General features: G+C 44.0%; 1 protein-coding gene across 1 annotated transcript in view; it reads left to right on the top strand.

The window, feature by feature from the left end:
* Positions 1–5,239: 5,239 nt before the first annotated feature.
* Positions 5,240–14,891, top strand: part of ITGB2 (integrin subunit beta 2) — a 49,852-nt gene continuing 40,200 nt past the window's right edge. Inside the window, exon 1 of the mRNA XM_090045064.1 lies at positions 5,240–5,375. The gene's annotated coding sequence lies outside the window, so the exon portion shown is untranslated. The remainder of the gene's footprint in view (positions 5,376–14,891) is intronic.

The raw sequence follows: 14,891 nt of genomic DNA on the forward strand, positions 1-14,891 counted from the left end.
GCAGGACAGCCAACAGTCAGCTGTGATTTCTCTGTCAGAAGATCACAATGCTTCAACGCAGAATTAATAGAAGCAGTTTATTAAGTGTTTTCTTTTCCCCGTTCTCTTAAAGAAAAATGGGAGGAAAGGGGAAAGGGAACTTCATAGTACAGCCTAAAAAAATAGATCTTTTTACCTTCTATAGCAGAAAAGGTTTTACATAATTTAAATAGGAAGGGAAACTGGCCTGGGGACAGGCCAACTATATTCATGGAAGAAAGCAAATCCCTTGTATTTTTCAATGGGTCTCAGTTACATAGGAAGATAAATCCCACTGCCATCCTAGGGGATCTTTCCTAAGACATTTGGTACTTTTGGAAATTGTAGCCCACCTGAGCTAAACACATCATGTTCTTAAGGGGAAATGTATTGAAAGAAGGACTACAGACTTTGTTTCTGAAGCCTGTATATATGTATCTTGAGCAGGTTTGAAATTCTCTTCTTAGTAACATGAAGTTGCTTGAAACCAGTGCCAGTTCCTAAACTGGAACAAATATCCTTCAGCAACAAAACAGCCTAAAGATACTCTGGCTCCCAAACAAATCTTCCAAGCAAGAAGATTTATGCAAGATCAAGTTGAACAACAGGGCGGTCATGTGGGAGTTGATAAGGGAAAGACTCATCATATTCTTATTTTGTTGGTATAATTGTACAGTTTCCCAAAAAAAGTGTGTCACAAAAACAGTAAGAGGAAGTATGGCTATTATTAGGAAAGCAGAAGGGAAGGATCTTATCGGCTGCTGCACCGAGTCCCCTGGTCTTGTTCCTAGTCACTCTTTTTTTTACTCTTTTATTACAAATTGAAGCTCATAACTGAGTAATTCCTTGTTTCTTTGTAACAAGTTTCTTACTCAAGGAGATGTGTACTCGCATACTTCTCATAAATCAGAAGTTTCTCTTCCTTTTCGCTGGCTGCCATTCAGTGATGGATTTTAAGCCTATGCTTAAGTGCTCTGCTGACATGAAGGCAAAGAATGACCCAGCATGGTTTTCCCAATAGCAGCAGCAAGAGTCCTTTAAAAGCAGTGTTTACTGAAACAAAAAGAATGAAAGTGAATCCCAGACAAGCAGTGCAAAATGTTACCTCATGTGAGGCTGTGGCTGCATAGGGAACCACTTAAGCAAGTCAGTGGAGAAACAGCTTTGGTTCAAACTCATTCCAGAAAAACCTAAAGCTACCTTGTTAGGCGTTAATTTTGGGCAGCTCCTGGAACTCTAGTCTTAACCCCTGGATTTGCCACATATTAAAACCTTTAAGTAGCTTAAAGCAGTGGTTCTCAACCTTTTTTGTACCAGGACCCATTTGTAAACATCAATGGCCAGTCTCAAGTCAGTGGCCTTCACTCCCGACCACTGTCCCCCTTCCCCAGGCCCCAGCCCCCCCAGTTTGTGGGGTAGGGGGTGGGTATGTGGGGCAAGATGGGTCCCAAGCAGCCCCTTGCAGGCTGGAACTCTACCAGCCTGCGAGGGAAAAGCCACAGTTTCCCATGCTCTTCTGCTGTAAAGGAGAATCCATTTTCAAGTTTGTTTGCAACCCTTTCATATATTCTTGCATCCCTCTTTTGGGTTGCAACCCATGGGTTGAGAAACCCTGCTGTTAAGCACTCATTATGTGGCTCAAAGTTATGCCACTCCAGGGCAGGATTATCTCTTGATCCACACTACCACCAGCTCCTGTTCCATTAAGGTCTGGCCACTCCCCACAGATATGCCACTCAAGTTGAAGGTGTGACTGCAAGCTAGCACTAAGCTGATCAACATTTGTGCAGCTTGCAGTGTAACAGATAACAAAGCCTTAAGCAGGTAGGAGACTGCACCAGCAAAGCTATATAGCTGGTGCAAATCTGCACTGGGCACAGGGTCAGGATGGATGGAATCAAATCTTGTCATTACAAGACATCTTAAGACAAGAATTTTTTCTTTCATTCTTGGCTCCTCTCAGCCCCACTGACCAACAGAGCCATTTTCCATCATATTTAAGAATTTGTGGCAGTCAAATAAGATCATGGATTTTTTAAAAAGCGCAAAAAAAAAGTGCCTATCTTTAAAAAATAGGAAAAAGAGGATCTGGGAACGACAAATGGTCAGTTTGTCCTGGACACCTATAAATATCACAGATCATATAAATCAAGGAATCCATTTCTTAGCATTTCAGATATAACAAAGTAATCAGGAACAGTCAACATAGATTTGTTAAAAGTCATGCTTGATTAAACTGATTTCCTTCCATAAGATGGTGATAGACTCCATAGGGGAGAGCAGTGGATATGGTATTTCTTGACTTCAGCAAGACTTTCAGCATTGTTTCCTGTGATATACTCATTTGTAAGCTAAGAAAATGCAGTCTAGACGGGCAAAATCCACCCTGTGAACCCATCCAGCTCATGGTAAACTCCATTTCCCAGCAGCTCCTGCCTGCGTTGCTGTGGCTGGTTTCCGTAGAGAAGGGCTGGGGGCACGTAGATAGCGGATCGCAACTCTGCCCCGGCTCTGACCCCAGTGTTATGTCCTGTCATGGCAGGGGGTCGGACTAGATGATCTACTCAGGTCCCTTCCGACCCTAGAAACTATGAAACTATGAAATAGCGTTCTCAGTTCAGAATAGTTATGTTTGTTATGGGGCATTGCAAGGTGTAGCTATTATTAGCATAAGTTGCTAGAAGAAGAAGTCTCTTAGGGTTAAATCTGTTAGAGGGGTTGGGTTTTTGTAGGGGGACTATGGTATGTTTTGGTCTATGTTGATTCTTGTATCCCCCTTATCGCTATAGTATTTAAGCACTAAGGGCGTGTGTAAACAAAATAGGGACCCTAAATTGAAGCAGTGGGTTTTTAAAAACCCACTGCTTCAATTTAGGGCCCTTTAAGCCCCTGTGTCATGCACACATCTGAACTTACCTGCCTCTCTTGCAGTGGGAAGGGGAGGGTGAGCTGCCAGTGGGTGGAGCAGTCTCTGCCTCTCCAGCAGTGGGGTGGGGCTGGTGCTTCTCTCTGTGCAGTGTGTCACTACATCACCATAGGGTGACATGTAGACATGTTTATATATACATACATATACACACATGTGAGCACATGTGTGTATTTTTGTGTGTGTGTGTGTACTGGAAATAAAAGATAATGACCCAGTAAAACTGGCAAATTTTCAGCACTAGCATGCTAAAGCAGATTGTATGTGTGCTGGCTGACATGGTTCTGGGGAAATTAAAGGCCTGTAATTGATTGTCTTGGCAATCTGATACCAAACTTACAAATTCCTAAGACAATGAGCAGCAGAAGGACTTTGTCTATACCAGAAATGATGTATGATATTAAGTAATCAAGGATGATTTGGCTGCAGGGAAATGGAAGACGAGGAGTATCACTACCTGCCTTTGAAATTCCCCCATCGGTCAAACAGTGGCTGATGTTTCAATGCACCCACATCAAAGTGCCATTTTCCACATTTATCTCTTGATTCAGAGAATTATTGCTTTCTCTTCTGAAGAGTGTTCTTCGGTTTCAAGATGATTGCAGGCAGGCTGCAGTGGAGGGTTAGGGTGTGATCTCACGGTGACTTAGCGATATTTTACTGCAAGCTAGTGCTTGTGGTAATCTTCTTCCTTCTTCCGGAAAGCACAGAAGCCTTCTCTCTTTCACGCAGGCCTCTCAGGCCATTCTTGCTCCACTTTTTTGGGGGGAAGAGGGATCCAGGCTTGTCTCCTGGTTCTTCACCTGGCAGAATCCCAAGAAGATTCTTTCATATCTCAGCCCAATCCGTGGACAGTTCCTTCCTTCCTGCCCCACCACAACCTCCTTTCTGTCCCTGTTTACACAACTAGCTTTACCACTCCCTGTTCTGGGAAGGGAGGGGCTCTAGTGAATTTGAACTGAGAACTCCACCCCTTTTGCAGTGTTAGGCCAGCCCTTTAAATGCCTTTAAAACAGAAGTATTTAAATAGAGCTCAGAGCACCCAGGCCTGGTCCCCCCACCTTCCCAATACAGCTCTCTGCCCCTCCCTTGAGCACCCAGTGCTGTTTCCTACCTCATGCATACTGCACCTTCCATAAGGAAAGCCAGCAGAAACGTCCACTTTGCAGCATGGCCTGCAGGTTACCACATCTGAGCATTGTTTATCAGGGAGGGGGAATGTAACCAAGGATCCTTCACCAAGTGTGATGGCTAGCATGATCTGTAGCACTAGCTAAGCTGCTGAGGCCTCCTGGCAATACACTCAACACAAGGGCCTTACTGCAAACATTTAAGCTGGAGCTGCAGAGCAGCAGTTATAGTAGGTACATTTCAGGGACATCCTAGCCAGGAAGTGAGGTGTGGTCCAGGCTGTTCTGTATGATTCAAGGTCTTAGAAACCTGTGGAGCTGTAATACAAGTTCAGGAAGCTCCCAAACTGCTCCAACCTACTCCAGGTCCTGGAGGTCCTGATTGCCCCAGGACTGCGAAGCTGTGAGCTACCTCTGCATGGGTGCTGCAGTATATTCAAATTTGTCCTGAGAAGTTCCTATTCCCAGCTTTCTCTTATGCTAGCAGGATGGGAATGGTAACTCAAGTGCCTTGTGTATCTTTAGCTTTCACAACAGGAGGCTCTTCAAAGCCCAGGACCTAAATTAATCAGGGCTACAGATGTGAATCCCAATGCTTGCACCATCCCCTGGAAGTCATCAAGAGCCAGTACAGAGTCAAGAGTAGATATGCAATATTAATTATCACACTTGACTGGAGCTCACCTTGATTATGGAGCCAGTGACAGATCTACCACCCCCTTTATTGCTTCATTTGACATATGTCTGTAACAAGAGACACTGAAGAAAGAGCACTTCCCTACAATTTTGCCTTCTGAAAGGGACTACATATTCTTTATGAGCCAAGGGGAATGAGTTCTTCCATGAAGATGTGACAGCTCAAATAGGCACAAGAGGCTCTGCCCTTCCATGCCAGCCCTGCAGATACCCTGGTAAAAAAATCCCAAAGGATAAAAATATGTCCCAGACTCTTCAAGAGACCGAGGCTCCATTGTTCTCTCCACTGAGGCTACCAGGGGGACTACCGTATGGTAAGAGTGTAGTCTTTGCTATCAGAGATCTGTTTGTATTGATTTGGGGGGGGGTTCTTCCTTTTTAAGGAAACGTATACACTCGCACCTCATTCTCTTGACTTCCTCCTTGTCTCACACAGGGTGACTATATAACAGAAATAGGAAGAAGAAAGCAGTAGTATGCTGCAAAGATCCTACACTGGAGGAACTTCATAGCCAGCTGAAGCACAGCTTCACCACTGCCTGAAAACAGCTGTGGGAAAGCCAGCCAGAGGAGTAGATGCATGGTGATCCTGTTCCTTTGGAGGGGTGAGCAACATCTGCTCTATCTGTGGATTTGCTGCTTATTAACTTAATGTCCTCATAGGTGCCTATTATTGTATTACTTGAGTTTTGCTCTGCTCCTTTCAGAAATGACCAGCTGTGGCCTGAATTGTGCTCCAGGAACTTGAGAACATTCGGTCAGCAAGTTCCTCTTCCATTCTATCTTTAATTGCCTAGTGGGTTAGAATAGCCTTTTATAGAAGATGGGCACTCAATTTTTTTTAATTGAGTTGCTTCTGAAGGTGGAAACAAGCATGGGACCGCTGATGTGTAATGTACAGAAACTTAGGACCCAGCACATCATTGCACTGCTGTAAGACAAATGAGTATAACATGCATTTTAAATACTACCACATTGATCTGATCTCTTTGCACTTTCTGCAGCAGTTTAAATGGATGCACAAGGAACATGGCAGTGGAAAATTTTACCCTTCCACATGTATTCTGTTTCATCTAATATATGTAAGGATGGGGAAATTCAGCTGCTATTGACCATATCAAAAGACTGGGTTGGATTTTATGAGAAGGTGGACCAGATGCAGAAGAAGATAATTTGCAGTGCTCTGTGTTCCTTGCTGTGTAGGACCGATCTGTAATAGTTGAGGGTCTGATCTTATTTCAGTACAGACATTACTATGGCTATACCTAGAAGCTAAACAATGAAATCAGCTTCCTGCCTGGACTATACGCTTTTAGTTTCCATGAGCACACTTCTAAATTGTTTTTTTTTTTCTTGGTACAGGGTAATCTGGCTTAATATTGTCTAATGTTTCCAGGAATAATAACTGAGCATCTTCCCCCCGTACTTGCCCTCACATTGCTTAGAAACACATAATGCTGATATTAATAGCCAACACGGCCAATAATGAACCACAGTGCAGCTGAGGATTAACATTTAAGTTGTCAGAAAGCTATACAGGGCTTAGCATTAAAGTAGGATTTGCTTTATTTTGCAGTCAGAATGGTTTGATCATATGAATAATATTAAATTAATAGTTGAATCCAATTAAAAAAACAAACAAACCCTCAGACCTTTTGAGGCCTCTGAGATACAGAGCAAAATGTGTGAATATTCATGCAGAAATGCATTCATTCACAAGTCAGAAGGCAGAAACATAAGATTGAAAAAAGCCTGAAGGTTATGGGTTTTGCCATGGATGTCACATCCTGCCTTAGTCATAAAATCACTTGTTTTTGCTCTTTGCATGTCACATTTGTTCCAGCTCCATTTTTACATATGATTTACTATCATTATATATAATGCATTTTTGTAAAAGGGATTCTGTGACTGTTGTCTTAAGTGGCCCAGGACTGACCTCAGACCCAGGAGGAGCCCTCTGTTGTTGTGTTTTTTTGTTTTTTTTTTTCTGTATGATGCATTCTGGGGGAGGAGCAATGAGGTTTAATCTGTTTGTAAAGCAGCCTGAGATCTGAAACCGAATTTAGGAGACCGTATATGTACCTAACAGACAAAGCCACTGTGCTCTTTCGTTAAAGGATTAATATGAATTTTCAGTATTGCACAATTATGCAGAAGGAGAAATGACACCAGTTTTCCTTGCTATGTTACACATCAGACAACTTTTATTTTTATATTCCTACCAGAAATTGAATCTGTAATCCTTCCATGAATAAGAAAACAAGAGCACGTATTGCTTGCGCTTTGTAAGTCCCACTCAGGAAAGAGAAATAATACACAGCAATAACCTACTTGGTGATATATGGAACCTCAGCAATGACCAAGGATTTGTCCTTTGAATACCTGATGTGCTAGAGCTGTAACAGAGAAGTGTTATTCAACCCAGGTGGTGTGGCATCCTGGGGTACCTTGAGTTCTTTTACAGATGCCGTGAGGTCCCACACAGTGTTAGCACTGTTAGGTGTGCAAAAACATGATCCACAAGATAAATCCAGAGTTTTTAAAATAGGATTTTTTAGTGTTAAAAGCATTCTGACCCATTGCTCTTCCTGAGTTCTCTGCAGCAGAAGAATTGCTCTATTATTTTTCTGTAGTCAAAAAGTTAAAACCAAGCTGGCATTTAGTGAGGGGTACCTGGAGTTTAAAAAGGTTAAGAGACACTGTAATACAGGAAATCTATATATTATATGCAAGTGAAAGGAAAGCTGTAAAGGAAATCTTCCGGAATATGGGGAGAAAGATTATATCTTGTCTTTTTACAGAAGAAGAAACATATTTAGTCATGCAGCTAAAGATGAGATCTGAGTTTTGAAAAAATGGACAAAAAATGGTCTTCATCATAGGCGGTGTGCTGCTATGATCAGGTGGCCCCAGCAAGGTTACTGTCTAGTCTCCTCTTAAAGATTTCCAGGGTAGGTGATTGCACCCCCTCTGGAGGGAGCTTATTCCAGTCTGGATACCCTGACTGTGAAGAAGTTTTTCCTAATGTTGAGTCCGAATTGATCTTCCAGGAGTTTGCGGCCATTACTCCTGGTTTTCCCCTCTGGTGCTCTGTTGAACAGTTGCTCACCGAGCCCTTGATGTATTCCCCTAGTGAAGTGTAAGTTGTTACCAGGTCTCCTCTCAGCCTTCTTTTCCTCAGACTAAAGATTCTCAGATCCCTCAGCCTTTCTGCGTATGGCTTGCCTTTTAAGACTGTGATCAATTGGGTGGCTCCTCTTTGGACTCGCTGTCAGCCTGCTTTCATATCCAGGTTGCAAGTTACCTGGTCATAGAAAGAGATGAGGTTGGTAAGGAAAGACCTGCCTGTGATGAAGCCATGCTGGCTGTCATTCAGAACCTTTTGCAAGCTTATCGCAGATAGACTCCTTGATGAACTTTTCTAGGATTTTCCCTAGGATGGAAGTTAGGCTGATTGGCCTATAGTTACCTGGGTCCTCCCTCCTGCCCTTCTTGTGCCCATCAGAACTGCATGTATGACAAAGGCCCCCCTCTGCTTGCTCCACTGGTTAAATAGCTCAGATGCACTCACATTTTGCTCAGTGAGTGTACTTACATTCAAGTATAGAAAATGGATTTTTGTGGTTGTGGTGAATGTATTCTGGAACAAAGTTTTTTAGGATTTAGTGCATTTGAAGCTTCAAATACTCGTGGTTTTGCAAGTTTATATACAGAAATTAAATTTCCGGCTGGCCTATGGTGATGAAACAGGCTCTGAGAATGTGCACAGTGGTGTTGTCACAGCCCTGGAAAAGCGCCCTTTCTGGCTACTTAACAGGCTACTGAGTTTGGGTCCCAAAACATCAAATCTCTATGCTCTTAAGTCTCTTTTGGCTTAAGAAGGCTGTAGCATTGACTTCTTTTCTTGGCCACCACAGTGTCTTTCCTGGGTACAGAGTTTGTTTGCTACATCTTTCCAGAAGTGGGACTTTGCAGCTCACTTATCTAGGACAGTGGTAAACCCAAACTCACAATAGTTTAGCCCACTTTATCCCAGAGGTCCAGTCTTGTGAACGCTGCATGTTACAATTTACCTCTTCAGTGACACCTGATAGTGGAAGCAAAAAACAGGCGCACACATTTTGTAAGTGTTTGAAAAAATATTCACAATTTTACTTTAGTTAGTGTAAACACCCACACAACAAATGTCTACACACATACCATTCTTGAACACCCTGTTGGTTCAGGTAGGATTCCACTAAGAAGTCCTGGATCTTTCCTCAGTCCTTGCCCTTCTACATATTGCTTCTCATCTGGAATATAGTCTGACTCCAAATCCAAGCCTCTGTCCTATGCAGCCAGTTTCTTTCTTTCTGCTCCCTGGTCAAGTCTATGCTATACTCCTCCCCCTAAGTTAGTGAAACACCCTTTCACTTAAAAAAAATAGCTAGTCCTTTTTGTCAGGTGGTCCAATTATTAGCTTTGTTAAGTGATCATGATTTCCTACCAAATGATCTTTTGCTTTGTTTCCTCCTCCCTGAAGTTCAAACTTCAAAATCTACTTAGCCCTTGGCAGCAGCCATCTCCACGTGAAAGAGGGCTTCCATGTTATTATAGGATCTTCAAGGCTTAATGATTCTCCATTACTAGGCCCTCAGAATTTCAGTCCAACACAGAGGTAAAAGGATGTCAGAGAAGGCAGATAAGGCCCTATCTAAAATGAAGTGCGTAGTCTGTCACAGAGTTCCCATTATTACTCACGATCCATATGACAGACACAATTCCCCCAAACTACCACAGGTGTCAAGGGCCTTCAACCCACCTCTGGAGAGTTAATGGCTGGAGTCTAGTGGTGCACTGATTCAATGCATTCCCAATGCAGCTTCACTATCTCCCATAGAAGAGCAAACCTGCCTTTGTTCGACAGAATCCCCTAAAGAAGTGCAATGTGAAAACCCAGCCTGCTTGCCCCGGTTGGGAATTCCCACATAGGTGCAGCAGTGGTTGTGGATGCAGCTCACTTTGCACATAGCTCTCAATACCTAAGAGCTGAACCCTTCCTGTTCGTTCTGGAGCTCAGATACTCTGTGGTATGAAGGTGTTTGTAACAGGTGGTGGATGCTTTTGCAAGTTCCCAGGCCTACTTATGCATTACACATCCTCTAGATTTTTCATGGGGGAGCTAAAAATGTGCCTACACTGACAAATCCCCCCTGCAAGAAGGGCAGTTCTTTGGTGCTGCTCATTTCTTTGTGTTAGCTTGCGAACTCAGAGCTCTCCTGATGGGCAGCTCAGAGGTTACTAACTCTGCTGACTGATGGAGGCAGCACAGATGTACACGTTATGAGCAGCTTTAAGGATCTGTGACTGAGGAGCCCAGACTGAGAGAACTCTGCTGTGAAGAAGAGATATAGGAGCTTGGCTGAGAGAGAAGGAAACTGCTGCTCTTTGGAAAGTTATTAACCACAAAGCTATTTTCAACAGCATTGTGAGTCATGAGGCAGAGGCTCCTTTGGCTGTACTCTGTTTTACTTCTTAGTAGGAGATCAAGAACTCTCCCTCCCTTTATAGAATCATAGAAAATTAGGGTTGGAAATGACCTCAGGAGGTCATCTAGTCCAACCCCCTGCTCAAGGAAGGACCATCCCCAGCTAGGTCATCCCAGCCAAAGTTTTGTCTACCCGGGTTTAAAAACCTCCAAAGATGGAGCTTTCACCTCCTCTCTGGGTAATCTGTTCCAGTGTTTTACTACTCTCTCAGAAAGAAAATTCTTACTAAAATCTAACCTAAACTTCCCTTGGTGCAACTTGAGACCATTGCTCCTTGTTCTGTCATCTCCCACCACTGACAGCAGTCTAGCTCCATCCTCTTTCAAACCCCCTTTCAAATAGCTGAAAGCTGCTATCAAATCTCCTGCCAGTCTCCTCTTCTCCAGACTCAATAAGCTCAGATCCTTCAGTCTTTCCTCACCATTTTTGTTGTCCTCTGCTTGACTCTATCCAATTTGTCCACATCCTTTCTGTGGCAGGAGGCCCAAAACGGAACATAAGTACTCTAGGTGTGGCCTCACCAGTGCTGAATAGAGGGAAATAATCACTTCCCTGGATCTCCTGACAACACAGCTACCAATGCAGCCCGGTATGACATTAGCCTTCTTGGTAACAAGGGCACACTGTTGACTTATATTCAACTTGCTGTCCATTGTAACCCTCAGGTCCTTTTCTGCAGAGCTGCTGCCTAGCCAGTCAGCCCCCAGCCTGTACTGGTGCCTGGGATTGTCTCGTCTTAAGTACAGGTCTTTGCATTTGTCCTTGTTGAACCTCATGAGATTTATTTTGGTCTAATCCTCCAATTTGTCTAGGTCACTGTGAATCCTATCCCTACCCTCCAGTGTATCTACTACTCCCATCAGCTTGGCGTCATCTGCAAACTTGCTGAGGGTGCAGTCTATGCCATCTTCCAGGCGGTTGATGAAGACAAAACCAGCCCCAGGAGTGACCCTTGGGGCACTCCACTTGATACCAGCTGCCAACTAGACATCGAGCTATTGATTATTACCGTCTGAGTCTAGTGCTCCAGCCCATTTTCTATCCATCTTACAGTTCATTCATCCAGAGCATACTTTCTTAGCTTGCCTGTGAGAATGTTGTGGGAAACTGTATCAAAAATTTGCTAAAATCAAGGTATATCACATCCACTGGTCTCTCCACATCCACAGAGCCAATCACCTCATCACAGAAGGCAATCAGGTTGGTCATATATGACTTGCCCTTGGTGAATCCATGCTGACTGTTCCTGATCACCCTCTTCTCCTCCAAGTGCTTCAAGATGGATTCCTTGCCATGGTCCAATACAAAAGCACAGGCAGTGGATCTATTCTATCTTTTTCCCAAGTTGTAAAGAATTCACCTGCTCTCAGAGCTTAATTCCAGTTATGAGGAGCTTATGTCTTACTTTGCAAAAAGAATGGCCCTCATCTGGACCACTGAAATCAGAATCACATATCATCATTCCTCTGACAAAGTCCAGGCCACTGTTATAGAGGAACATTAATGGTTCATAGGAAAGCCCCCATGAAGACAAGAGAACAGCTTGGTGAAAGGGAAGTGGGTGCCTTGATTTACTGCCAACAGATAAGGCAAGTGCCTCCTTAAAAGTGGCCAAGCTATTGCCAACCTTTGCTCAAGAAACATGGCTTTGTGTTGCCCCCCTGCCTCCAACCGCCTTATCCTGGGAAAGGGATTGAGAAGGTGGGGACAAGCCGCCATCAGGGGCTAGCTTTCTCCACCATTCTATGTCCCTACCAACTAGGATCCATGCTCTGGGACAAAGATAGCACTGGTGGTTGGTCTCTTCTTGCTTGTGGGCAGGGGCCACATCTTTGTTAACTTAGTGGGGTACATCAGCTGACCTCCTTCCACAGTAGGTAAGGATGTTCTGCTACCTATCAGCATGGAGTAGAGGGAACCACCCCTCTCACCTCTGAGAGAAGCCAAGTTAAGGTGATGGGCAGCTGCTAGCCTCCCTAAAGACTGTCACCTGCCCTGTCTGGAGTGGCCATTGCTGTCACTTCTTTTATTCAATATTTCTGTGATCCTAGGAAGCTGTGGGCTATGATATCACCAATTGAATGGTGACATTCCAATCCTCATCTCCTTTGCATTAAGAGTGGACAATAGTCCCCAGATGTTCCAGTGTGCTTATGGTGTACATGGATGGAGTGGAGCTGGTTCTGCTTCCACCTGAGCAAAACAGGGCTGGAGATTGTTGGCTGGGTGAAACATTTCAAGGAACTGGCTCCATTCAGTGGTCAGGAATATGTGTCATGGTAAAATGGTGCATCACTGGGGCCTTACTGGGCCTAGCTCGTCTCCTGCATTTGCAAACAGCAGCAGCAGCTGTCAACACCTTCCCTGGTTATTTTTCCTGGACTACATCCTGTTCTTTTGAGGGAGTGCCCAGCCCTGGCTGATGCATATAATAAGCTGGCTAACCTCAATACCCTCTGGCTAACCACAAAGGTCAGGGTAGAGTTGGCCTAGCTTGCATCAGGTCTGTCTCTCAAGCAGGGCAACACCACAGGGAATGCCTCACACCATGCCTTCCATGTGCTGGTACCCAGATACTGCAGAGCCTTACAGGGTAGGAGTTGCTGTGGGTCATGTGCAGTCAAGCATGCTGGAGATTCTGCAATGACAGTCATATTAACAATAAATCCTGTGCCCTGTTCCTCATTTATGCAGCCCTCTGAAGTAGGCTCTTGCTCGTTTGGTGACACTGGGGCAACAGCTAAATTCTGCTGCTGGACCCCAAGGTATACCTTGCAAGCCCAGGCAGCAGAACATTTTTAGTGCAAGGTCTGTGGCTGTGAAATGGAGCTGGCCCAAGAACAGACTGAGCCTAAACTAAAGACTTGCTGTCTGCTGAGTAGACAGTGGGATGGATCTCTTCACACAGATATTAACTACCATATAGGCGGGGTCCTCATGCCACTAGCACTATGGCCTTTATGAGAGCTCTGCTGCTGCTGGGGGCACTTCCCTGGGATTAGGTAAGGTAGTTGCAAAGACCATGAGGTCCTACACCAATGCCACTTTAGAAAGGATAATGCCAAAGTCATCACTACTGCACCAATTCCTGACAGAACACAGTGGGGAAAATAATTGCCTCTCCTAAAGCAAGGAGCAGGCAAGAGAACATTAGTAAAGATGTCCTAGGGGTAGAAAAAGGGAAGCAGAGATAGTGGTGGAAGAGGAGGAGAGAAGAATCTGGAGAAGAGTGGCTATCCTAAATTGCCCCTTCCTTCATGGCAGTGGGTGGATGCCAACACCCTCTACACAGGGAACACTCAGCAGACGGCTGTTCGTTATGCCAGGCCTAGTTGTTAAAGTAAGTAAAATGAAGATTTTGTTTTTTATTAGAAATGGCTGCCAGAAGAACAGCTAATCTTCCAGAAAAGTGGAGGGAGGAATTCAGAGAAACTTCAAGAAGATTAAAGAAAAGATGTTTACACTGGTGTGTTGAGGGCCTGGAACCTAGCCTATACTCACTCTGGCTCCCACTTGCACCCTCAGAGCTGTGCAGCCATCAAAGAGATTAAATAAATTAGACTTGGCACCTTTTTTTCCTTCTTTTCTACTAAGATCAAACCCCACCTTTGTATGTTTTGTGGGGTATTTTTGTATGGGGAAATGGGGAAGGGAGTTAACCTTGGAGATGCCTGGAATGTGAATGTAAAGACTTTTGTAACACCTCCGAGATACTGTGAGCTGCTAACACCTCAGCAGAAGGAGTGTGGGTGTTGAATCGTTAATAAAGACTTCCTTTAACCAAACTGTTGATTAATCATTGAAGTTTTCTGAAGTGCTGAAAGAACAAAAAAAGAGAGAGAGTTTTAAATAGCTTGCACTAGAATTCCTTCCCCCTTTACCCTTGGGGAGCTAGCACACAAGTGGCATTTAGGAATTTCTCATAGCACACTCTCTCAAGAAACCTTAGGGTCCTCGAACATGGAATGGACGTGACCCTTCAACACAAAGAATGAGGAGAGAACAAGACTGCCATCAGCCTTCTGCCCCATTCTGCGTTGAAGGAGGAAACCAGCTCCATTTTGTTTCCTTTGTGTGTCTCTGTGGTTCTGGCACCATGCAAAGTTGTGTATTTCACACCAAAGCAGTGAAACTTTCCGTCACTACTCTCTCATTGCCTACTAGCAGCAATCCATCCTCTACATAATCTGCACTCCAAAACCCTAAACTAAGGGCCCTGTTCTTACAGCAGTTAATCATGCTGAAGTGAGAATTCATAATGAAAAGCACAAGGCATTTCCCTGTCCCTCTGGTTGCACCAGGTCACTACTAAGAGAAACTTCCTTCCATTTTAGAGAAAAAAGTAAATTACCATTAAGATTTCACAGGCTTCTAAATCCTGCATATAACACACTCTATAAAGTACATTTCAGAAAGAGTAGTGCAGGACAACCACTTCCATTTTGCTGTATGGGCAGGATTGCCTCTCAGGGAATGACATGAATGAGGTTCTAGAAATACCAGCTACCTTTTCCATATTCATAGCTCCCAGTCTGTGAAAGTCAAAGGCCAAAGGGAGAAGACTCCTCTAAAATATCCACGTTAGTGATGCTC

This window comes from Crocodylus siamensis, chromosome 4 (assembly GCF_052110815.1).
Source record: "Crocodylus siamensis isolate JL-2025a chromosome 4, ASM5211081v1, whole genome shotgun sequence".
Taxonomy (NCBI): Eukaryota; Metazoa; Chordata; order Crocodylia; family Crocodylidae; genus Crocodylus; species Crocodylus siamensis.